The sequence below is a fragment of the Lactuca serriola genome, chromosome 3 (genome assembly GCF_051521515.1).
Source record: "Lactuca serriola cultivar US96UC23 chromosome 3, Lser_US96UC23_V15, whole genome shotgun sequence".
Classification (NCBI taxonomy): Eukaryota; Viridiplantae; Streptophyta; class Magnoliopsida; order Asterales; family Asteraceae; genus Lactuca; species Lactuca serriola.
Window position 1 is genome coordinate 270,721,010 of NC_136410.1, and position 27,556 is coordinate 270,748,565.

The window sequence follows — 27,556 nt, forward strand, 5'->3', positions numbered from 1 at the left end:
TCCCTCCGCAAGGTATCCAACACCTCCCATAAGTGCTCCTCATGTTGCTCCTGCGTATTGGAGTAAACCAACATGTCGTCAATGAAAACTATCACAGACCTGTTGAAAATATAAGATCTGATCACCACAATTAAAGGTTCAGATACCAGTTACTGTGTGACAGATATATAAATTAAAGATATAAGATGCAGTTATATAAAGAATAAGAATTACGGAATAAATATAAACTGGAAATCTATAAATGACTAAAATCTATGGGATCCTTATTATATATAACCTTGGGAGTGTACCCTCTATAGTTGTAGGTATATCAATAAGGATCTTTTTAGTTCTTCACACAAGGTTAGTTATGGATTCTAAAATACCCCTATGGTATTTTAATTCTTGTTTGATTTCTTATCTTCTGGATATGATTCTAGGATTAGTGTGAATCTTTTAGTGTTCCAAAATACTCCTATAGTATTTTAACTTTATGTTTGGCTCTAACATTCCTAGTTGGTAAGTTTCAGACCTATTGCAACACCACTATCACTCCCAAGCACACGTTCATCGCATCTCGAATGAATGTAGTTGATTAGGTTACATTTATTCCAGCTTATGATTACATAACTGCCCAGGTTTGACGGTAATGCTCAACATCCGAAGACTTTTATTCTTGTTCTTCTTGTGATACTTTTGTTCAAGTGGTTAGATTCTGGATGTTATTATACTTTGGTAAAATATGGTTATATTTTAAAGTATAATTCTTGGTCAGAGTGTTTTATCCCATTGTATTTATAGGCTACATATCTTTTATGAATTGATATACTTAGCTCACTATAAACAATGCTCTGATACCAATCTGTCACACCCCAAAACCGGAACGACGGAAACGTTCTGGGGTGGATGACGTCATGTCAAGTATCACAACACATGCATTATAGTAATCAAAGTACAACAAAACATTGCATTAATAGTAATAGTTTTACATGGTTACATTACAATATATCAAAGTAATACAAGTAAATATAATAAGTACAACATGGTACTAAGCTATCTTCATCAACAGCTCCGGGGATGTACCTGTTTAATGCTGACCTGAGAATACAAGTTATTTGAAAAGCGAGTATCAGCATTTTTACAAATGCTGGTGAGTTCATAAGTATTTAGTGACATTTTATTCAAATAACCTTATAATGAAGTAGTTTAAGAGATTTCAGTGTATTAGAGTTCTTTCCAGAAAATCCTATATTTTCTTTAATAAAAGCAGCCTTCTACCAAGACTAGACAGAGTTATGTGGTAAAAAGTAGTTTTTCCCTTAATTGCTATCATTATCAAAATACGGAATTTGATTATTAAGAAAGCAAGAGAAGTCAGGGAAATAACATATGCCTCAGCAGTGAGGACTGCTGACTAAGGCAAAGGAATCATAGACTCCAGGAGAGTATCAAACGAACGACACGCCTGGTTCCGTCTAACAAATGGAGACACAGACCCCAGAAGGTACCAAATGAAAGGTACAGCTGGTAAGGTCTAAAACAGTGAATACAGACCACAGACAGTATCAAATGAAAGATACATCATGCAAGGTCAAAACAGAGAATACAGACCGCAGACAGTATCAAATGAAAGATACATCTCGCAAGGTCAAAACAGAGAATACAGACCGCAGACAGTATCAAATGAAAGATACATCTTGCAAGGTCAAAACAGAGAATACAGACTGCAAACAGTATCAAATGAAAGATACATCTCGTAAGGTCAAAACAGAGAATACAGACCGCAGACAGTATCAAATGAAAGATACATCTCGCAAGGTCAAAACAGAGAATACAGACCGCAGACAGTATCAAATGAAAGATACATGTTGCAAGGTCAAAACAGTGTGACTTTGGAAATGAGTTACCAGCATACAATGTAAATTGCCGGTGAAATACCGTTACCTTAAGACCATGAATTATAAGGTAACCTGGGATACTCGTAACCATACTAACCGACACTAGAGAACCAGACGCCCTACAAGCGTCTAGAGAATATGACATTTGTCACCCCTTGGCTTGGTGGGCCGTGGACTGTAGCTAGCAGTCAGGGTGCGGGGGTGTCAATCCCATATAGGTCTATACACACAATGTCCGCTCTCCCTACAGGAGACTCTGGTTACCAACTAGACGACGGAGAAGGTCGTGTCCTGAAGATACATCCAAAATAGTGGGTAGAGACTTCCAAATAGTGGGTGGTGTGTTTCTAATGTAAGTGTAGACTAGAGGTAGAGACTCCTAACTGAACGGACTAGAGCATTCCTGTATGTCCATACTTGTATACATAATATATAACTAATGAACCAAACGACCTTCGGAAGGCCATCCGATCCCACCAGACCACATCTCAACGAAGAAAAGGAAATAGGACGTATGAACCTTCCTAAGTCCTTCAATCATTATTTATATGTACCAATACAAGCGTAGACATACATCTAACTATGACTAAGTGTGTATCAAGTGGAAACGTATCATCGTGGTGTGAAATCATACAATGTGGAATAACCGAATCGTGAGGTATAAGTGTACCAAGTATAAGTGTATCACGAAGTGGAAACGACAACTGGTGAAGTAAAAGCGTCTAACAAGTGTAAGCGACTGCAAGTATAAGCGATATAGAGACAATAACCGGTATAAGCGTATCTCGAAGGGAATGCGTTGTCAAGTAGGAGTTTTAAATAAGTAAAAGCGAAGCAGCAGTAACTAACAAGTAAATATATACGACGTGAAATGGAACTTTATAAACCAATTTAAAATGAATTTAGATAAAACAGTATAAGTAAGAGTTTTGAAACAATTGAAAACCTTTTTTGAAAACCATTATAGTATCCTACTCGGTAAAACAGTGTACAGTGTGGTAAAATCTTGAGCATGCGGGGTATCAATCACATGTGATTGATATGATAACTGGCATGTTTAACTTGTATTCCCTCCCACCTATAAAACATGTAAAAACATTTAAAAGGCTCATTCATGGGTATGAACTCACCTGGCGTAAGTAGGTCCGACGAAGGTGCCGTTTGGGCGTTCGGTGTCACGTAAGGACTCGAACACACTCAATGACCTATTTAACATATGATAACATATGTTCACATACAATTATTATATTTAATACTAATTAAACAAGTATACGTACTCAAAGGAGCGGAAAACACTTTGGTTAAGTGTTTGGGTGTCCCGGTAGCGTCTAAAGGTGTGTATGGCTTAGGAATGGAGTTTACTACCCGAGAGTAAACTCCCAAAGCTATGTTTACGGCCCAGGGACATTTCACCATGAGTTTACGGCCGTAAACTCATGGTGAGGGGTTCTAGTGTGTTTTAAGGCTTGTAACTTGTTCATGGAATTATTCTAGGTCCAAAACTATATAGTATGAATGGGTTTAAGGTCTTTAAGGGCATCTTAATGGAGTTTACGGCCCAGGGACAACTCCTAAGGGAGTTTACGACCGTAAACTCTTATTCCTTGAGTTTTGTGAAGTTTCAAGCCCCTAATACCTTGCTAGTAATTTATAGAAATAGTCTAAGGCCATTTGGGGAATAAAATCTATCATTTGGGCATGTTTAGGGGTGTTTACGGCCCTGGTATATGCCTGGGCTGTAAACTCCTTTTGTCCCTCCATTTTGATGTGTTTAAATGGTTTAAACCCGAAATGATAAGCCCCTAATTTATGTATTAAGTCCAAGGGTGGTTTGGGAGTGTTTTTGGGGCTTTTTGACATGTTTAAGAGGTGTTTACGGCCTTGGCATATGCCTGAGCCGTAAACTCTCTTTTACCCCCTAAAATCATGTGTTTTAATGTTTAAACATTCCTAGGCTAAATCCCTAATTTATTTCCAAGCCTTTAGGGACATTTTGGGGTCTTTTTGGCCTCATTTAAGGTGTTTACGGCCTAAGGAGGAGCTTAGGCCGTAAACTCCATTCTAACAGCTTCTAAGTCCGATTTCTAAGTTATAAACACGAATCAATATGTTTAGAACAAGCTAGGATAAGTGGACTCACGATTTGGAAGCGTTTGGTTGCGGATTCGGGTCGAAAACGAGTCTAGAGAGAGAGTATAGAGAGAGGGTGGAAAAGGCTCAAATGGAGTTTAATCCCCCTTATATATGGGTGGGAGTTGGAGCTCAGTGGAATTCTACCCGATACTGCCGTTATACGGGGCTTTTGGTCGCACCCGATTTAGTGGTCATAATAATAAAAACTAACTTTTCCAATTAAATGGAAATGTGTATTATGAGTTTTTATTTCTCTTATCACGACTTAACGACATAAAGATACAAATAAATGGAACATTTATTTATTTGACGTCCTCTAATTAACGGAACTTTTATACAGTGGAATATTCCGTTAACGGTAATGGGGTAATGTATCGAAATAACTTTGGGTTGTCACATCATCCCCCCGTTAGAGGGAATTTCGTCCCGAAATTCAGGTCTAGGCAAGGAAGTAGGTATGAATGATCGTGTAGAGGCAGGAGGATACTCCCTATTCTAGTTTTCCTCGCATTCCCCTGTGAATCTTTGGTCTGTGTTTGTCATCTCAACAAACCTTCACCTACGGGATGCGGATTCCGCCTCGGTAGCTAGTGGGTTCCGACTGGTGTATCTACGAGGTTAGGGTTCTCAATGGTCTCTATCAAGATGAGTGGGATACGAAGAGTGACGTCGGGTAATCGCATATCAAGTCTAAGAAGTGGATCGATCGAGGTGTGAAGCTTGTGGAATATCCGAAAGTAGTAGTGGTCTGACGAGGGTTGGACCAAATATTTGCGAGGATTCTCAGATGGTCCTAGGCTCTCGGAAGGGTAGGGCCTTTCAGTACTTAGAACATAGTGTACTTCTACGGTAAGATCATCACTGGCGCGATCGCCATTCTGAAGTTCCTAATGTTCTCTCCCGTACTGGTAGTGTAGTCCTTCGGGTTGGTTCTTATGAATCTCGGGTGGTCTTTGATTTCGTGTTTCCTTTCAACTGGTTGTTAGAGACTTTCTAGATCGTCGAGTGGGTTGCGTGACTATGGTTATCTATTTGCTTAAGAGTGTCTATCTCAAGCTCGTGCAAAATGAACCTGCACTAATGATTCTTGAGACACGGAAACCCACAGGGTCGGGGACACAGGGTTTCACCAGACAAGTGTTGGACTATCTCGGGAGGTGGTTCTACTATTTTTACGTGAGATAGTATTCATGGAACACCTAGTAGTCCATTGAATCTCTATGACGTTGGTTTATTCTAGTGCGAAAAGCGCATGCTCCTGTATAACCCCTCGACTAACACCAAGGCTGGTGTCAAGTCTGTAATCTCTTTGGGATCCGGGTCATGAGGCTCATCGCACTACTTGTCTATAACAAGATGGACGAAGTGCCTGAGTAGTACGAGCATCTACTGCAACTACTCTTCCGAAGGTTCTATGTTTTCTCAGTCTAGGTCAAATCTAGTGGGCATAGGTTCCCATCACTCGGAACTTTAGTTTTCTCATCCACTCTTCTCAAAGTTTAATTTATTGCAGCTCTCGAATTTCCAGGATATTCGCTACGATGCTTAATTCGGGGGATTAAGCATGAATGGATGGTCGTAGTTAGTGTCCTTGACTCTTTCGACATAGGTTTCTTTATCAACCGAGGGTGTTAGCTACTATGTTGGCTTAACCGAGATGACAACAAATTTCGGATTCGTGGTCATTATAGTAGCTCAATCCGTAGGGTTTTCTTGACTCTAGCTCCTATTTTATGGAATAGGATGAAGGGCTTTACTATGAGGTTCGTGGTAGAGCTCATACTTGGCTTAACTACTAATACATGGTGTATGCAGGCCGTATATAATTGAGGTCGGCAGGATGTTCAGCTGTGCAACTCCACCCCAAACCCACAACCCAATGAGGAACAGGGAGTAGGGAGGAAACACACACCTTAAATATTTTTGATATCAATTATATACCACCATTGCGCATATACCTGGTTATAGTGGTCATTCCTTATGAGTTCTAATCTCTATGATTACGAACCTGACGTGCGAGGTGCGAAGGGTCTTTCTGGGGAATCTACGGAGTATGCTTCGGTTGGTGGTCATCTTCTAGAGTATCTGCAACGTCTTTCACTCCAGTGTCCATCTGACTACGAGGGGTCGGTCAACAGCGTACGGTACCCTCTCTTGGGTACTTCGGAAGGTTTGAGATAAGAGGGACGATTGACGGATCGCATTAGGTTTAGTTATTTGCATTATGTTTAGTTTCAGAAGAACCTTTATTTGCCGATATGGCTACGGAGAAAGTTCTTTTTACACAGCACTAAGGATGTACACATGGTTGCACGAAGTCAAACCATGATCAATAGAGTCGTCAAAGTTGGCACACTCCGACATGATATATAATGAAGATCAATAGAGTCATGTGCCGAACAGGCACACAAGTTCTAGGTGTCTCGGGTTTTGTCCTATGTATCACTACCGCGGATACTTGGACCGATAGAGTCGACGCGGAAATATAGAGATTTCTAAGTGTTTCCGAGTAGAGTACCTTTTCATGAATGGATTTTCACAAGGCGTTTCTATAATCGCCTAAGATATACTAGTCATGTATACTTAAGGTGGGGAGGACTGTTGACTGAGCGACTCCGCCCTAAATCCACAACCCAACGAGGAATAGGAAATGAGGCGGCATTCACTCACTCTAGGTCTATCCATCTTAACTATACATGTCCGTAACGTATATGTTTAGCCATTATAGTTTTACCTGATGAATTTTAAATTTTATAACAGTGCTGCGACTTTCACCTTATTGGAGAAAATATGTACATTTGAATTAGACTTTTAATGTTCTCGGTTAGTTATCTGGGATCGAGAGACGTACCAAAAATCTACCAGGTTCCTTGATGCTTCTCCCTAAGAATTAGAGTTAGGCTCCTCTGGTGTCTTTGTCTTTCCCTTCGGTTGGGCAGTCCTTCTTGAAGTGTCGCATTTCACCACATAGGTGGCAAACTATACAGGTCGCCACATTGGCGGTTGGTGTAATGAACTCAACCGGGGTTCTGCAGATGCGAGCAGTATGCCCCAACATGTGGCACCTAGCACAATAGAGATCCCGAGAGACACCATGATGATGGTAGCTGCACTTGCTGCAATGGGGAAGGTTTCCTAAGTATGGTCTCCTAGGCGTAGGGATGGGAGGGTTGGCAGGGATACTGACTGTCTTAGCTCGTTGCCCTTCGGAAGGTCCTTGAGCCGAGGTACTTCCCTCCTCGATCTTGATCTTTCTCTTCAGTGGGTTTGAGTGAGGTTCTTGGGTGGCTGGGTATGAAAGTGTTGGTTGCTGCTGTCCATTGCTAGGATCGGAAATCCCGACAGGCACCTTGCTAACATTGGCGTTGTTAGCATTCATGTGAGCCATGACAGCTGCTACGGCTGTCGAGACTGCAGCTTGGAACGTAGTTTCATCGAATAAGAGAGTAGGTTTCTTGCTTGTGGACTGGTTACGCTTCTTCGGTGGCATGGTTTCTCCTACACGGAAAGGAATATAAGGTAATGAGAGACGATGGCTAACCCTGGACATATCTGTCCTGACTGTATTAGGTATAAATTTTTCCCGTGCCTCGGGTACTGGTTGTCTGAGTGTCGACCTACATCCCTATGATGTAGTCCTGGAAATCAAGGTAGGAGTATGAGTATCGTAGAAAGGCCATAAGATGCGAGTCGTTCCTAATACGTTACCTTTATACTAGGAAAGCTTTTCACTCTCCGGCCTAGAGAGATTTTTGAGAACAATTCGGAACGAAACCGCGGAAAGATAGGCTCATGAGGGCTTATGGCTAAATACTTTCAATAGAGGTGCGGGGATCCGCTCTAATCGTGTAACTGGCAACAGGAAATGATGATTCACCTAACACATAGCGTGAGTAGTGTAACCACTAACTCACTAATTTGTATTATTTTACGGGTTTATTAGTGTGACGAACACGAGGAAAAGACAATTCTCGGGTTCCATGCACTGGCTCCCTCTGTCTGCTTTGTATCTTTGGCTGGTATCGGCGTTGGTTTCCTTCGGGTAGTTACCTAGGGTTCTCTCCTTGTATGTACATATTGAATTTCTACTCCGCCTTCCTCCTGATTCCGACTCTAGGTGTCATCACTTCATGATGGATGACCGGGAATCTCTGAAGTTTAGGTGAATTTCTCAACGATGTCCCTTAAAGATATAGGCACTTGGTGAATTCAATAGTATCGACCTAGTTCATTCGTTTCCAAGCTGGAAATCTTCTCAATGAACTTCTTCGGGGTCGAACTCAACTCTTCTGTCAAGCACTGGAGTGGATAGGGTTTTCTACGGGGTTCGTGCGAGAATGGAAATGTCTAAAGAATCCTAAGAGATTATTAACATTTCACTGGATGATCCATATCGAGTCCTGCTACGATTACACAGGGTATACAAATCATATATAGCTTACATCCAATAGGCCTTCGAATACGTGATACTACTCTATATCCACATCCCAACGAGGAAAAGGAAATAGGGCGAAACCACACATTCTTAGCCTATGGGATCCTTATTATATATAACCTTGGGACTGTACCCTCTGTAGTTGTAGGTATATCAATAAGGATCTTTTTAGTTCTTCACACAAGGTTAATTATGGATTCTAAAATACCCCTATGGTATTATAATTCTTGTTTGATTTCTTATCTTCTGGATATGATTCTGGGATTAGTATGAATCTTTTAGTGTTCCAAAATACTCCTATAGTATTTTAACTTTATGTTTGGCTCTAACATTCCTAGTTGGTAAGTTTCAGACCTGTTGCAACACCACTATCACTCCCAAGCACACACTCATCGCATCTCGAATAAATGTAGTTGATCAGGTTACATTTATTCCAGCTTATGATTACATAACTGCCCAGGTTTGACGGTAATGCTCAACATCCGAAGACTTTTATTCTTGTTCTTCTTGTGATACTTTTGTTCAAGTGTTTAGATTCTGGATGTTATTATACTTTGGTAAAATATGGTTATATTTTAAAGTATAATTCTTGGTCAGAGTGTTTTATCCATTGTATTTATAGGCTATATATCTTTTATGAATTGATATACTTAGCTCACTATAAACAATGCTCTGATACCAATCTGTCACACCCCAAAACCGGAACGGCGGAAACGTTCTGGGGTGGATGACATCATGTCAAGTATCACAACACATGCATTATAGTAATCAAAGTACAACAAAACATTGCATTAATAGTAATAGTTTTACATGGTTACATTACAATATATCAAAGTAATACAAGTAAATATAATAAGTACAACATGGTACTAAGCTATCTTCATAAACAGCTCCGGGGATGTACCTGTCTAATGCTGACCTGAGAATACAAGTTATTTGAAAAGCGAGTATCAGCATTTTTACAAATGCTGGTGAGTTCATAAGTATTTAGTGACATTTTATTCAAATAACCTTATAATGAAGTAGTTTAAGAGATTTCAGTGTATTAGAGTTCTTTTCAGAAAATCCTATATTTTCTTTAATAAAAGCAGCCTTCTACCAAGACTAGACAGAGTTATGTGGTAAAACGTAGTTTTTCCCTTAATTGCTATCATTATCAAAATACGGAATTTGATTATTAAGAAAGCAAGAGAAGTCAGGGAAATAACATATGCCTCAGCAGTGAGGACTGCTGACTAAGGCAAAGGAATCATAGACTCCAGGAGAGTATTGAACGAACGACACGCCTGGTTCCGTCTAACAAATGGAGACACAGACCCCAGAAGGTACCAAATGAAAGGTACAGCTGGTAAGGTCTAAAACAGTGAATACAGACCACAGACAGTATCAAATGAAAGATACATCATGCAAGGTCAAAACAGAGAATACAGACCGCAGACAGTATCAAATGAAAGATACATCTCGCAAGGTCAAAACAGAGAATACAGACCGCAGACAGTATCAAATGAAAGATACATATTGCAAGGTCAAAACAGAGAATACAGACCGCAGACAGTATCAAATGAAAGATACATCTCGCAAGGTCAAAATAGAGAATACAGACTGCAGACAGTATCAAATGAAGATACATCTCGCAAGGTCAAAACAGAGAATACAGACCGCAGACAGTATCAAATGAAAGATACATGTTGCAAGGTCAAAACAGAGAATACAGACCGCAAACAGTATCAAATGAAAGATACATCTTGCAAGGTCAAAACAGTGTGACTCTGGAAATGAGTTACCAGCATACAGTGTAAATTGTCGGTGAAATACCGTTACCTTAAGACCATGAATTATAAGGTAACCTGGGATACTCGTAACCATACTAACCGACACTAGAGAACCAGATGCCCTACAAGCGTCTAGAGAATATGACAATTGTCACCCCTTGGCTTGGTGGGCCGTGGACTGTAGCTAGCAGTCAGGGTGCGGGGGTGTCAATCCCGTATAGATCTATACACACAATGTCCGCTCTCCCTACAGGAGACTCTGGTTACAACTAGACGATGCAGAAGGCCGTGTCCTGAAGATGCATCCCAAATAGTGGGTAGAGACTTCCAAATAGTGGGTAGTGTGTAAGTGCTGAACTAGAGGTAGAGACTTCCAAATAGTGGGTAGTGTGTTTCTAATGTAAGTGTAGACTAGAGGTAGAGACTCTTAACTGAACGGACTAGAGCATTCCTGTATGTCCATACTTGTATACATAATATATAACTAATGAACCAAACGACCTTCGGATGGCCATCCGATCCCACCAGACCACATCTCAAGGAAGAAAAGGAAATAAGGCGGACGAACCTTCCTAAGTCCTTCAATCGTTATTTATATGTACCTATACAAGCGCAGACATACATCTAACTACGATTAAGTGTGTATCAAGTGGAAACGTATCATCGTGGTGTGAAATCGTATAGTGTGGAATAACCGAATCGTGAGGTATAAGTGTACCAAGTATAAGTGTATCACGAAGTGGAAACGACAACTGGTGAAGTAAAAGCGTCTAACAAGTGTAAGCGACTACAAGTATAAGCGATATAGAGACAATAACCGGTATAAGCATATCACGAAGGGAATGCGTTGTCAAGTAGGAGTTTTAAATAAGTAAAAGCGAAGCAGCAGTAACTAACAAGTAAATGTATACGACGTGAAAGAGAACTTTATAAACCAGTTTAAAATGAATTTAGATAAAATAGTATAAGTAAGAGTTTTGAAACAATTGAAAACATTATTTGAAAACCATTATAGTATCCTACTCGGTAAAACAATGTATAGTGTCGTAAAATCTTGTGCATGCGGGTTATCAATCACATGTGATTGATATGATAACTGGCATGTTTAACTTGTATTCCCCCCTATAAAACATGTAAAAACATTTAAAAGGTTCATTCAGGGGTATGAACTCACCTGGCGTAACTAGGTCCGACGAAGGTGCCGTTTGGGCGTTCGGTGTCACGTAAGGACTCGAACACACTCAATGACCTATTTAACATATGATAACATATGTTCACATACAATTAGTATATTTAATACTAATTAAACAAGTATACGTACTCAAAGGAGCGGAAAACACTTTGGTTAATTGTTTGGGTGTCCCGGTAGCGTATAAAGGTGTGTATGGCTTAGGAATGGAGTTTACTACCCGAGAGTAAACTCCCAAAGCTATGTTTACGGCCCAGGGACATCTCACCATGATTTTACGGTCGTAAACTCATGGTGAGGGGTTCTAGTGTGTTTTAAGGCTTCTAACTTGTTCATGGAATTATTCTAGGTCCAAAACTATATAGTATGAATGGGTTTAAGGTCTTTAAGGGCATCTTAATGGAGTTTACGGCCCAGGGACAACTCCTAAGGGAGTTTACGGCCGTAAACTCTTATTCCTTGAGTTTTGTGAATTTCAAGCCCCTAATACCTTCCTAGTAATTTATAGAAATAGTCTAAGGCCATTTGGGGAATAAAATCTATCATTTGGGCATGTTTAGGGGTGTTTACGGCCCTGGTATATGCCTTGGCCGTAAACTCCTTTTGTCCCTCCATTTTGATGTGTTTAAATGGTTTAAACCCGAAATGATAAGCCCCTAATTTATGTATTAAGTCCAAGGGTGGTTTGGGAGTGTTTTTGGGGCTTTTTGACATGTTTAAGAGGTGTTTACGGCCTTGGCATATGCCTGGGCCGTAAACTCTCTTTTACCCCCTAAAATCATGTGTTTTAATGTTTAAACATTCCTAGGCTAAATCCCTAATTTATTTCCAAGCCTTTAGGGACATTTTGGGGTCTTTTTGGCCTCATTTAAGGTGTTTACGGCCTAAGGAGGAGCTTAGGCCGTAAACTCCATTCTAACAGCTTCTAAGTCCGATTTCTAAGTTATAAACACAAATCAATATGTTTAGAACAAGCTAGGATAAGTGGACTCACGATTTGGAAGCGTTTGGTTGCAGATTCGGGTCGAAAACGAGTCTAGAGAGAGAGTATAGAGAGAGAGGGTGGAAAAGGCTCAAATGGAGTTTACTCCCCCTTATATATGGGTGGGAGTTGGAGCTCAGTGGAATTCTCCCCGATACTGCCGTTATACGGGGCTTTTGGTCGCACCCGATTTAGTGGTCGTAATAATAAAAACTAACCTTTCCAATTAAATGGAAATGTGTATTATGAGTTTTTATTTCTCTTATCACGACTTAACGACATAAAGATACAAATAAATGAAACATTTATTTATTTGACGTCCTCTAATTAACGGAACTTTTATACAGTGGAATATTCCGTTAACGGTAACGGGGTAATGTAACGGAATAACTTTGGGTTGTCACACTATATTTAAATGACGTAAAGTTATAAATAATATAAATGACTGTATTTAAATGATGTTAAACTATAAATAATATAAATGACTGTATTTAAATGACATAATGCTATAATAAAATATATAATTATATAAATATATATCAACTAGGTTCATCAATAAATAAACTGAACAAGTTTAGAACTGGACTGATTGAACGACTGGTCTATACTGATGGAACGACTGGTCAATAGTTGGAATGATGGAACGATTGGTCGATAGTTGGACTAATGTAACGAATGGTCGATAGTTGGACTAATGGAACGACTGGTTGATAGTTGGAGTAATGGAACGAATGGTCGATAGTTGGACTGAATCTTAGTACACTTTGTTCCTTTTTTGTTCAAAAATCAATCAAGTATTTGATAAGTAACATAAATTTCATTTTCAAGTAAAATGGGTTGTTCACAAAACAGTGCAAAGTATATGGGTCATGTATTTGTATACGGGTATAGGGTGTTTTAAGGAGATTTGATGAGGTTGGAGTGGGCATTTGGAGGGTGGTAGGAGGTGGAATAACGTTGTAGTTTTGGTGGTGTAAGGCAACAAAGATGGTGATGTTGAAGGAGCTTTGGGTGGTGATGAATGTAGATTTTCGGAGTAGATCTCTTTGGATAGCCAATTCTCTCTCACTTCTCTTTGGGGTTTCCCTTGGTCAAAATTGTACACAAAAATTCCTAGATGTAGGTAAGGTTCTAAAGAAATTGTAGTAAAAATCTCATTATTAGTATCTTGCATGTGTTGTGCCCAGTTCTTTATTTTTTGAAATGAAGATTATGAACTCGAAAACAGAAATATCTTTGGATATCCAATTCTCTTTTGCGTCTCTTTGGGGTTTCCCTTGGTCAAAATCGTCCACGAAAGATCCTAGATGTAGCTATGGTTCTATATAATTTGTGGTGAAAATCTCTCTAGTAGTATCTTGGTTGTGTTGTTCCCAGTTTTCTATTTTCTGACATGAAGATTCTGTAGTAAAAAAACAGCAAGGTGGTGATGGTTGAGGTGATTTAAAAAGGGTTTTTTGAGGAGGTTTAAGGAGGGTATTTGGAGTGTGTTTGGAGAGTATTTTCAGGTTGGAAGGAGGTTGATATAAGAGAGGTGTTTGGTGGTAAATGGTGTGATGAACAAAGGTGGTGAAGATGAAGAACCATGAGTTTCAATGCAGAAGATGAAGATGATGGATGGTGCTTTTAACTTTGCTTGGTTTTGTGTATTGAACTTGGTGTTCTTGATTATCTCCAGGGATGAAGATGAATATGGTGTATGTTTTACAAAAGAAACTCAAAAGAACATGTGTAACTCTCTTACTCTCTTCTATTCTTACCAACACTTACACACACTACACACTCATATATATATATATATATATATATATATATATATATATATATATATATATATCTAAATGGCACTTGAGTTTGAGTTGGTTTGATGTAGAGGCTGCAAGTTGTAGTATGAGTAGGAGCAGGAGCAAAAACGTGGGTGTCTTATTTGATTCTCTTTTTGTTGACTATTCCACACAAATATATATATATATATATATATATATATATATATATATATATATATATATATATATATATATATATATATATATATGAAACTGTTCAGCCGCACAACTAAATTTTCTTGTTTATGTGTTTTCCGTCCTTCGCGTATTTTTCGTTTGATCACGACTTCATGTAACCTGAAATAACTGATAATATTTGTTAGATAAAATAACAACAGTTCGTCCTATTTCAGTGATGGTCACATACAAAAATATTTTTTAACAATTTCCCCTATGTGATCATTGTTGGAATAAGGACAAATCTGACTTAATCATATTGATAGTTCAACTTTTGAATATTCGAGATAAAAGATTTGTCAATAGATCAGATATATAAAACCTTAGTGATTGATTTGAAAGATTGTGACTTGATTTATCATATCTTATGTAAAAGATTTTTAGAAAATTGTTTCCGAATCAAAGTCTCGGGTTCGGTTATCAAAGGGTAGCCATATATGTATCTAAAGAAATTTCCTAAGATTTTATAGCATTATTAATGACCACAAGTGGTCTAACAGGTCGATTTAGATGAATGCTAATAGGTATAGCTCACACTTTACTTGGGTGTTTGGTTGTTCTGACAGCAAAACAAGTTAATGATCACTAAAAATGAGTGATATCTCTCTCTGACGAATCACACTCATAATGGAGGTGTTCAACTATGCTTTTCTTGTAAAGTCACCTAGTCTCATTATTAGATAATCAATCACATATGGCTAGTTTTGGCATTGCTCAGTGGGTTTCTTCATTCATGCCATTAATGTTCACTCTCTCTCCATTGCGAAATACATGTAAAGGGGTTTTGCAATTTTCATAGTGCAGTTTGCAACTAAGAATCTTCAGTGATGAAGGCTACAATATCCCGAGAAATCTAATGTTGTTGTAGCTTGTTCTTTGATGGTATCCTGTTTGTTGATCAATATCGATTTATTGTAAAAAGATATTTTTTTCACCATCGAGAATTTGCAATATTTGAGAAAATTGATTTTTTGAGAGTATATGTCTTAAGTTATTGAGATATCTTCTTTTGTCAAAAATGGTTAAAAACAAATCGCGAGATTTTATGGCGTTTGTTTTGAAATAACCATTTGCTTGAAAGTTTGTTTGAAAATACCAAATGTAGAATATTTTTGTTTTGTTTGGTATTTCTTCATGGATGATTTGGCTTTCTTGTTGATTCGTCTTTATCTAGATTCATCTTTGAGGATTGGATATTGATACATCTTTGTTTCTCCTTTGGTTTTCTTGTAATGCTATGTCGTAGTTTGGAGTCTTTCTGTTTTGAGGATTTCTTTGATCGATGATTCTTGAAATCCTTTTCGTTTCGTCTTTTCTTATTAATGGATCATGGGATTGCAAGTCTTCATTTTTGGTTGGCTTTTATCTAGGTTGGGATAGGTGGCATAAAAGACAGTTTGTGTAGTATGTAAGAAATGAATGTATCGTCCCTGGTCAGTTTGATATCTAAGAAAAAATGAGACTGAGACAAGGTATATGTGGGTATACCTTATAAGCAATAGTGACACACCTAAGCTCACAAGAAATGAATTCCATAGTGATACAGATTGACGAGGCACAAATTCTCACATGGGTTTTTGTTTCGTTTGAACCTCCTAACCCTATGTCCCTTGATTTTTTAAAATTGTCAATAATGAAATAAAATCGAAGGAATTCTACTAGAAAAACAGCCTTTTATGACGCTCATTGAGCGTCGTAAAAGGCTCAGACGACGCGCAAATGCGCGTCAAGGAAGACCCTGTCATAAAGAGAAACGACGCGCATTTACGATGCGCAATTACGTCGCGCGTTTACGACACACAATGCGTATCAAGGAATGCCCTGTCATATAGGAAGACGACACGCATTCGCGTATCGTAACCTTACGACGCGCGTGTTAATGACACGCAATGCGTATCAAGAAAGCCCCTGTCAAGAAAGGTCATGTCATAAATGAAGATGACACAATTTTTGCGTATCGTAAATTTAAATGTTTAAAAAAAATTTATATGTTTATTAATTTTTAAAATAAATTTGTATTTAATTTCTCATAATAGAAATAAAATACCATATACAAAAAATACAATCCATTGCATAATATAAAATAAAATTTCATACTCAAAAAATAAAATAAATTGCACAAATTACAGAAAAAGGGTTGTCAATTACTTTCATTCAATCACAAATATATTAAATAAAAGGGTGAAAAAAATAACTTACTTTTGATAAGTTGATCTCCTTTAGAGCAAACACAGCTAAAGCATTGAACAAGACCCTAGGGCCTTCTTCTAATGTAACCACAATGCTCGTCTGCAAAACTGAGGCGATAAAATAAAATTTGAATATTGTTTGGGTAGTTTATATATGATTTGATAATTTGAATTAAAATACAATAAAATAAATTATCTTTTTTGTTACCTTATAGGGCTTGTCAATTCCTGGGATTATAGGTTCTCTTGCTAGTATTAGAAAACGAGTTATGTTATCTAAATCATCCTGAACATTCAATATAACAATTGTAAGACAAAAGGAGAAATGTATATTTGAAAATACTATGAGTTGTGATTTTTTTAATGTTATCAATCCATAAATTAAGCGCAACAAATAGTTACCTATCTTTTTTAAAAACTTTTATGGGGGTATAATGGCCGAAATGCCCTTGTATTTGTATACATGTTTACAAATATAACTTTAATAACTAGGTGACACCTGGATTGTTTGTGCTAGAATATCAAGCCCAATTTCAGCAGCCAGAGAACTTGCAACTGCTCCAGTGTCTCGTATGGATTCCGAGGCTACAATCTATTAAAAAAACTCTTAACAAATTTTAAACAAAGAAAAAAAACGCAAGAATTAGCAACTATTTTCATTTACCTATCCATAGTTTCAGTTTATAGTAATCAAAATATAATAATAAAGAAAAAAATTTGAGAAGAACTTACAACTTCTATCATCAAACAATGAGTCAGCACTAGCTTCAATTACTTGATATGTTCTAGCAATAATGTCCATAATAAGTGTAGCCATTTGAGACATGAGGACCATAGGGTAAACTCCCAATTCCATCAGCCCTGCATTGAGAGAGGATGGAATAGACAAGTGTTAGAAACTACCACATAGGGGTAAAATGGTAATTTAGTCAACATACACTATAGATGATCTAATTCAAGCTTTACCTTATTAGATGGTCTTGGAAGATTTAAAAGTGATTACTGTATCGGAAGTGCACTGGTTTTATCAGAAAAGGACATGAGTACAAACAAGATGAAAACTTTTTTATAAATTGCAATTTGTCAATATGTTGACCAGCTTACTTCACTTGTCAATGTTGACTAAAGATCCAACACCTATCTCATAACAAACTTGCATTACGCCTGTAGACACGAGGATGCTCACTAGGTGCAGTTAACAAAGGAAACAAGAAGAAAACATCTAGGGATGAGAGAACGCCAATTGAGCACTTTTTGGAATGAGAAAGCCTGATTCTTGAAACAATCTGACCAAGGGCATGTTTGCTCCATGTCTCAGAGGAAGCATCTTCTGTATCCAGATAATCAGCGAGAAGTGCCAAGGCCTGAAACAAAATAAAATAAAATGACAACCAACAACCAACAAGAAGAAGTCGGAAAGAATACTACATTTATTAACTCAGGTACTACTATGATAAATAGAAATACATGGACTTGCATTTGTAGAAATTTGATATACTCAATTGCATCACCTAGAATACTTGCTTTCTCTCTCTGTAGTTGATGTAAGTTTATTTCCAAAACAGAAAGGGGAAAAGAACAAGAAAAAGACCTCAAAAAACAACAGAAACAAATTTTTTCATCACCTTGTTGCAGTTGGGAACAAGTGTCCAGAGGGTTCTTATTCTTTCACTTATTTTATTCCTATCTGCACAAAAGTGACAAAAAATGTCATCAGCTCATGCGGTCACCCCTTCAAAGCACCGTTGTTCTTGTGCCACGAAATTGTCACCATCATGTGCAATTTTGTTAATTGGTAAATGATTTATTAAAAAAAATACATAAAAACTAGGAGTATTTATTAGATTTGAAAATACAATCCATTCCAATGCCCGGTTTTAATCAAACCATTTGTTTGTTTAGAAGAAACATTTATTTTATATTATCAACTCTTCAAGGATATATAACATCTAGTAGTCATATGCTCTAAAATCTATGTGGCCGTTATGGATAAAGACACTTGACATAAAACTAGCCAAGGACTTAGTTGAGCAGCATCTATTAGATAAAATAGAAATAATAAGATTTTTAAAGTCCAACCTCAGTAAGATTGTTATGACATGTAATCATCCTATACTAAAAGATTAAAAAACCATCACTTGAACAGATGCACTACTAGAAATAAAATTTTTCCTTAATCTTTATGCTTTATTCATACTCTTGAGAAGAAGCTTCTACTACTTCATAAATGGTCTGGAACAAGAAGATAGAGAGAAAGAACTTCTGTAAGAACTTCTCATTTAATCAGATAATTAACTAACTGTGTTAGGATGATTATGTTCCTTGAAGAAGTAACACTTGAGTAATACTTCTGTAAGAACTTCTCAACCAATGTAACCATGTTTCTAAAAAAGAAATTTAAGAACATACCTAGTTTCACCTGACAAAATTTAGTTTAACTGTTGCTTAGTTGTGATAATCTACAGCCTGAAAAGAAGGAATGCTCACAAGAACGATCCCTAGCTACAATGTCTAAAAGAAGACCATTTATGAAATTATTCAATATCTCACGCATGTAAGATTTTAATCTCTCCTTCAATGTTTTTGTATTATCGACTATCTGAGAAAACTAGAAAAAGACATTTCATATTGAGTAAATATATAATTTGAAAAGATACAAAATTGATAGCGAAAGATAATAATATATCGTACTTGCACATGATGATTGGGTGATTTTTCGGTGTATGGTGACCCAACATCAGAACCAACAGATGATTCCTTCTACTCCCAGGAAACAAATCGTCTTCTCTGTTACCACTCTATACGAATGATTTCTTGTAAAAATATGTTTGTGACAACTATTATAAAACTTTATGAATTTGTAACAAAATTAAAGATAAAGAACCTTATCCTTGACTTCTGAAAACATGTATCGAAGTTTGCTCTTGTGGAAACAAATCATCTTCTCCGTTACCCTCCTTTTTCATCACTAACCTGTTTCCATTTTTCAAAAATTCAAAATCATAGAAACCAATATTATATACAATCGCCAAGAATGAGTTTTATATATATATATATATATATATATATATATATATCAAAACCAGACTCTTCTAGGGTCATGAAAGAGACTAAATTTATTTACATTACATCATTAGTTACCTTTTCCATATTCACAATATACCCTCCAAGTTTCTTAAACTCGTGCCTGTACACATAAATCAATAGATCAAAAGCACTCTGATCAAGAATGATAAAAATTCAGAATTTGGACTTTCGATACACTTTTTGGTAAACTCTAGCAATTTTTCATCTTTGTATTTGGTCATTATCAAAATTTCCTTGAAGCAAAATAGCTAAAATGAAAAGGCATTCAATCCTCAGGAATTTCCAAGGTTGGCATAGGCGGAAGAAAATCATTTCTACAGCTTTCTACTAGAGTTATTTCAATTAAATGTGTACGAAGAAGCCTGTAATGTAGGAGAAAAACGTACAAGTGTATCGTGGTCTTTGGAATTTCTAAATCTTCTTGTTCTTTGCTGGTTCATTTTGGCTTTTGTAATGACCGAAAGTCTTTAGATGTGAAGAAAATTTATCACCTTTTTTGAAGGTAGTTGAGCTGTGAAAATGACGTTCTTAGCATCATCGATTCTTTCTGTAGCCAGATCACTGTCAATGTGAAGAAAAGAAAGAGTGAATGTGAGCACTTGATCTTATAAAATCACAGATTCAAGACCCTTTCGTAAGATCCATTAAAACAAAGCAATCATAGCTAAAAAACTTTCTCAGAGTAAAATCATCGAACAGTTATGGGGCATACCTTTTCACGCGTTTGTTCTTTGAAGCAATTAATTCCATTTTCACCTCAGGCACTTCAAAAGCAACTGGAGTATGAAGATAAAAATGCGAGTTGCCCTGGCCCCAGCTTTAAAAAATCCTTAGTGAGACTCCATTGCCCAAAGCGAAGAACACATAATCTGACAAAATTAACAAGCATTCCAACAGAAATGCCAAACTTATATATCAAAATCATGGGACATATGCTGAAAGAAGGCTGGGGACGGGGATCTAGGGTTCAAGATAGTGAAAGAATGATATAGTGATTTGATGTATGGATGCACGGTGCAGTGGATATCGAGAGAATAAGAATATTTAGCTTCAAATCTTGTGATGACGGCAGAGGTCATGAAGCTGCAAAACAAGGATGAAGGTAAGAAAGGAACCAACCAGAGATCACTTTTCCGGTAGCGATCTCCTCCAGATGATTGTGAATGAACCCCTATAAACCAGCTCCGAAAATATCGTCATATTTCACTGCGAACTCTAAATGAAGCACTCGATGTAGGGAGGGGGAGAAAGAGCGGCCATGGTTATGGGGAAAAGAACACGCCTAGGGCAAATGAGGGGAAACAGAGAGCGGGTTTTCTAATTTTTTTGGATTTTCTTTTCCTGCTTTACTAGTTGCTAAAGAGGAGCCGCACGTTTGTAAAATTATAAAGCGACATTTATAGAGGACGCGTTTAAGATAAGCGCCCTCCGTGTTTTCTTTTATGAGACACTAAATTAAGGGCGCACAAAAATACGTATTCTAAATCCTTTAAATTTAGGGAGAACTGACATTATTTTTAAGACACGTGCTTTTGCGTATCATAAATATGAGTGTGTCGTGGTTTGCGCGTCATTAAAGGGCTATTTTCTAGTAGTGATAAGGTTATATACATTATGAAAAGTAGTAGATTTGAACCTTTACTCTAATTGAGAATCAATATGACTTAAAATCTTCATCAAGCACAAGCATCTGAAAATTAAGTCAAGAGACCATTAATCACAATGTTCTAAAAAAGCTTATTATGGCAAGTCTTTTATTATATTTTTGAAGATTTGTTTATCTGAATGCTTTTGGAAATATTTGTTATTTGAATGTTTTGGTATTTTTGAAAGGAAAACAATTTTCAATTGTTTTTGAATTTTCTTTTTGAATGAAAGTAAACACACTTTTTTACACACAAAAAAGTAATGGTTTAAGGATGGATGTTATCTAGATTTAACATTCCTAGACGGCCTAGGAAGTGTTGAAACTTTGTTTCATCGAGTGCCTTAGTGAAGACATCAGCAATTTGATATTAGGTGTTGATGAAGTGCAATTGAATATGACCATTTTGAATGTTGTCTTTGATAAAATGATATCGAATGTCGATGTGCTTTGTCATGGAATGGTGAACGTGATTGTGGGAAATGAAAATAGCACTAGGTGAGTCGCAAAATATGGCTATTTGTGAGATTTTGAAGCCATAATCACGCAATTGAGTTTGCATCCATACGACTTGTGAACAACAGCTGGCTGCAGCGACATATTCAACTTCTGCTGTTGATGTGGATACACAAGTCTGTTTCTTTGAAGTCCAACTCACTAGTCTACCTCCTAGGAATTGACAACTACCAGATGTGCTCTTCTTATCTAACTTGCATCCTCCATAGTCTGAGTCGGTAAAAGCATTCAACTGAAAATTAGATTTAGATGGATACAAAAGGACAAGTTTGGGAGTGACTTTTAAGTATTTGAAGATGCGTTTTATAGCAACTACATGGGATTCCATTGGATTTTCTTGGTATCTGGCACAGAAACATGTAGAAAACATGATGTCAGGTCTGCTGGCAGTGAGGTATAAGAGTGATCCAATCATTCCACAATATCTTTTCTGGTCAATGGGTTTGCCATTTAAGTCTGCATCAATTTTTTATCCAAAAGCCATTGGGGTTTTTGCGGTATAGGATTTGTCCATTGAAAAGCGAGTGAGTAGGTTTTTGACATAATTCTGTTGGTTGATGAAAATGCCATCAGTTGACTGTTTGATTTGAAGTCCAAGAAAAGTAGTCATCTCCCCAATCATGTTCATTTCAAATTTGCTCTTCATTAGATCTGCAAACTTAAAACTCAAAGATTCATCAGTAGAACCAAAAATAATGTCATCAACATATATTTGTATGATTAATAGATGTTTATTAAAGATTTTACGAAAGACGGTTTGATTGATTGAACCTATTTTAAAACCCGATTCTTCGAGAAAAGTTAACAATGTGGCATACTAGGCTCGGGGTGCTTATTTCATGCCATAGACAGCTTTCTGCAATTTAAAGCTGTGATCTGGAAATTTGGGATCTTCGAAACCTGGTGGTTGTTGGATTTATACTTCGCGATCTATCTCTTCGTGTAGGAATGCACATTTAACGTCCATTTGGAATACTTTGAAGTTCTTATGTGCAACATATACAAGAAAGATGTGAATTGCTTCAATTCCGGCAACTGGAGCATATGTTTCATCGTAGTCGATTCCTTCTTGTTGTGAATATCCTTTGACTGCAAGGCATGCCTTGTTTCAGTAAATGATTCCTTGATCATCAGTCTTGTTTCTGTATACCCATCTTGAACCTATAATAATAACATCAGGTGGGGTAGAACAAGATTCCATACGTCATTTCTTTGAAATTCTGCTAGCTCTTCTTGCATAGATTTTACCCAGTCTGGATCTTTCAAAGTAGAATGTATGGTTTTGGGTTCAGTCATAGATAAAAAGGCTCCAAATAAACATTCATTTATGGATGTTGCTGTAGTCTGAATGCCTGAGTTGGGATCTCCGCTGATTTGGTCTATAGGATGATTTCTGGTCCACTTTATTAAGCAATTCTCTTCCGCTATAATAATTGCAATTTCAGTATCCCATTTTTCTTCTCCAGGTGTTTTAACTTGGAAGAGGTTTGAAGGTTCCCCCATAAATGATGCATCGGGATTCTTTTGGCCATTTGTGGATTGGGTGTTCAAAGGAGGATTTGGTGTTTGTTCCGAAGAGGAAGTATGTGTTGGTGGTTCCCCCTCTAATTGATCTGCATCATTTTGGTTTGTTTGTGGAATTCCTTCACTGGGTGTTCATGTAGGATCAATTGAAGTAGTTAGAAGTTCATAATTGTAAGCGGTTTTGGGTTGTTCAAAAAGTAAATCAAGATTGATTTCAATGTCTATGTCAGGAGAAGGTGTTTGTTGAATTCGATTTTGAAAAATATTATCAATCATTTTAGAACCAAAATGTTCACGGTCTAATTTCTTGACATAAAATTCATCAAAATGAACATCAGTACTTTCTTCAATTACTTTGGTACATTTTTTCAGTACTCGATAATCAGTTGAGGAAAACAAGTAACCAAGGAAAATTCCTTCGTCCGACCTTGATTCAAATTTTGAAATATGATCTTTATTATTCTTTACGAAGCATCAACAACCAAAAATATGGAAAATTTAGATGTTTGGTTTTCGTTTGTTAATGAATTCATATGGTGTTTTATGAAGAAGTTTATGGATTAAGGAATGATTTTGAATGTAGCAAGATGTGGCTATTTCTTCTGCCCAAAAGTATTGTGGTAGATCTGCGAAGATAAGCATTGATCTTGCAGCTTCACATAAAGTTCTTTTCCTTCTTTCGACAACGCCATTCTGTTGTGGAGTGTATGGGGCTGAGAATTTATGTTCAATTCCTTTGTCTTTAAGAAATGAATCTAGACTCTTGTTTTTGAACTCTAAACCATTATCACTTTGGATTCTTCGAACAAGTCGCTTGAGCTTCAGTTCGATTTGTTTGATGAAGTCAATCAGCTCTTTAGGTGCTTTTGATTTTAGTTTTAAGAAAAAGACCCAAGTAAAGCGTGAGAAACCATCAAAAACATCAAGAATGTACTTCTTCCCTTGTATGGTTTGGGTTTTGGCAAGGCCACAAAGGTCTATGTGCAGTAATTCTAATGGTTAATGTACACTAGATTCTGAGATGCTTTTGTGAGTGGATTTGGAAAGTTTTCCTATTTCACATGCGGCACAAAGAGTTTCGTTATCAAGCTTCAGAAGTGGTAGCCCTCGAACAAGATCATCGCCGATTTATTTGTGGATGTACCCAAATGTTAGATGGGAAAGGTAGCGGTTCCATAACCAATTAATATCTGCTGGGGCTTTAGATAGAAGACATATATCAGGTTTACCATAGCTAAGATCCATGTCAAGTGGATACATATTTTCGGCACGGTCAGAATTAACTATAACATCTTTAGTTTTGGCATCCATGATCAAGCTTCATTGTTTGGTGAACAGAACTTCAAGATTGTTATCACAGTGATGAGAAACACTGACGAGGTTGTGTTTCAGGTCATCAACGTAGGAAACTTTCTTTATGGTGAAATTACCATTTGTTATGTTTCCATAAGCCTTTATTTTTGATGTCATGTTGCCGAAAGTAACATCTTGATTGGTTTGTGTAGGTTTGAAGTCACGTAAGTAGTTCTGGTTTTCTGTCATATGCTTGGAGTAGCCAGTATCGATATACCATGTATCATCATTGGGATCTCCAGCATTAAGTACCTGCAATCAAACAGATGGTTTAGGTACCTAAATCTGAATGGGTCCTGGTTTGTCAGTTGTTGTTATTTTGGGTGCTTTGCTTAATGAATTTCTTTTACATTTACTTCACGTTGTTGTAAGAGTTTGGTTTACGAGGATGGAATGGTTGAGGTTTGATTTGATTAATCAAGTTTACCCAAAATGTGATTTGTTTTTGAAAACATGTGGGTTGATAAGATCTATGATTTGGTGAAAGATATCCTAGATTTGAAGGTTTGTTTGAAAAGCGTTCTTCATATCTGGGATGTGAAGGGCGCTTTTGAAAAGCTTTTTGATGATGATAATTTAGAACTTTCTGATGTGATTGTTTTTGAAAGTTCCTTGAATGATTAAAAATGATATCTTGAAAGCGGTTTTCAAAAGGTTTTCGAAATGGTTTTGGTTTTTGTTTGGAAACCTGTTTATGAGGTATTACGTAGGCTTGAACGGGTTCCTTTGGTTGGTTTTCAAAAACGTTTGGCTTGACAAGTGGGGTTTTCGTGACTTGAATGGATTTTTTTCTTGCTTTTATTTTCTTGGAGTATTTTTGTCCCAGACTAGTTTTTCCAACAATTGATGAACTCATTGTAGGAAAAGCAGTTGGTACAGAAGTACTACCATCCTCATAAGAGGAATTTTCTCCATTCAAAAAGTTCAAGTTTGGAGATTCTGTCAGTATGTTTGATTTGGTGAGTTAAAGAACTAGCAGAGTCTGTTTTCGAATTTACAACTCTTTTGAAAGACTTTTTGGAAACTGTGAAAGCAGTATCATCTGGGCTACAGTTGATAACTATTTCGTCATCTGAATCTTCCTCATTAACAGATGTGAACAGATCTGCTAGAGTGGATTTATAGTTTTCACAATTCGTCATGTTTTTCTGTTTTGCTTGTTCAATTTCAAAGGATTCTCTTCCAATTCCTGGTCTGTAATTCGTATCAATTTTGCCAGTTCCTAAGGTGTTTTCCTTTGTGAAAATATCATCACTTAATTTTCTAGAAACATTGATTGAATCCATATTCCATATCACCCTTTTATTCTCGGTTTCAAGAGAATGGATTTGTTTTATAAAATCAGTCAGTTTTTCATTTAAAATATTGTATTTGTTAGTTGATTCTTGAAAGTCTTTTTTCAACCAAAGGATTTCCATTTCGAAAACATCTTTTATTTCAGAAGAAATGACCAACTGATTTTTTTTTGTTCCAAATCCCTTTTCTAAATTAGGGTCTAATTTAATTGTTCCAAGACGTGATTATAATCTTCTGATTTTCTTTAAACGTCTCTTTCTATTTTTTTTGTTCTTATTGATTCTCCAAATTTGAGTTGCAAGGTTTGTAACTCAGATCCGCAAATATCAAAATTGACCATTTTGTCATGGTATGTTTTAAGATCAGCTTCCATACTTTTTTCAATATCGGTTATGTGGGACTGAAAAATTGTTTTGGAAAAACCAAGTTTAAAGATCATATACCATACGTGTTCTATGACATTGGGAGCTCTTGAAGGTATATCAACACCAGCTACGAAGCAAAAGTTTGATTGTTTTGGTTCATTGTCAGCTTCGTCATCAGAGGTTGGCTAGTATTTCACGCTTGGTTCATGGATTGCCATCAATGCTCTTTGTTTTTCTTGGTTTTCTAGTTTCTTCAGTTCATCGGCTCTTTGAGCATAGTATGCCGAGTCTTGGATTTTAGTTTTGTTTTTGGCTCGGCATTCTTTAGCATAGTGATTTGTTCCTTTGCAGTTGTGACAAATGATGACTTCTTCATCACTGTCATCCTTTTTGACTCTTAATCAGAAGTCTTTCAGGTGCTTGAATTTGGGTTTTTTGGGAAGGTTAAGAATGGTTTTGTTGGAATCCAAAATTTTGGTTGTTTTGAAAACCATTATTTTGATTGTTGTAACCTTGATTTTGGAAACCTCTGTTTTGATTTTGAAAACTATTGTTTGGATTATTATTATGACCTGAGTTGGGATTGTTTTGAAATCCCTTGTTTTGAAAACCTTGGTTTGAGTTGTTATGGAAGGAAGGTCTTTGATAATTTTGTCCAAAGTAAGGTCTAGGTTGAAAACCTGAGTTGTTTCGTCTAGATGAAGGTCTTGGTTGAAACCCTAAATAATTTTGTGTAAAAGATGGTATGTTTTGAAATTTTGGTCTAAAATTTGATTGACCATGAATTGGGAGGAATCTCTAGAGATTTTTGTTTGCAACTAACGCACACAGTTGTTGATATTCTGCTTCATCATTCGAATCAGACTGATCAAAAAAATTATTTACATAGGCTTGGTTTTGAAAAGATGTACCTTGAAAGGTGTTTGGTTTTGAGAAGACGTGGACACAAGAGCAAGTGGTCCTCCAAAAGCTGCAGTGGTTGGTGGGTCAATCGAGAATTCATAGGATTGAAGATCTCCATATAAGTTGTACAAAGTTTCAGTATGAATAGTTGGATTTCCCTGAATAATCTGTTTAACCATTTTCCATCTTTCAAAAAGATTGTTTAAAAACTTGAGATTTATCTCGTGTTGTGTCTTTTTGATACCCAAATTGTTCATTTTAACCATAATAAAATTGAACCTATCATG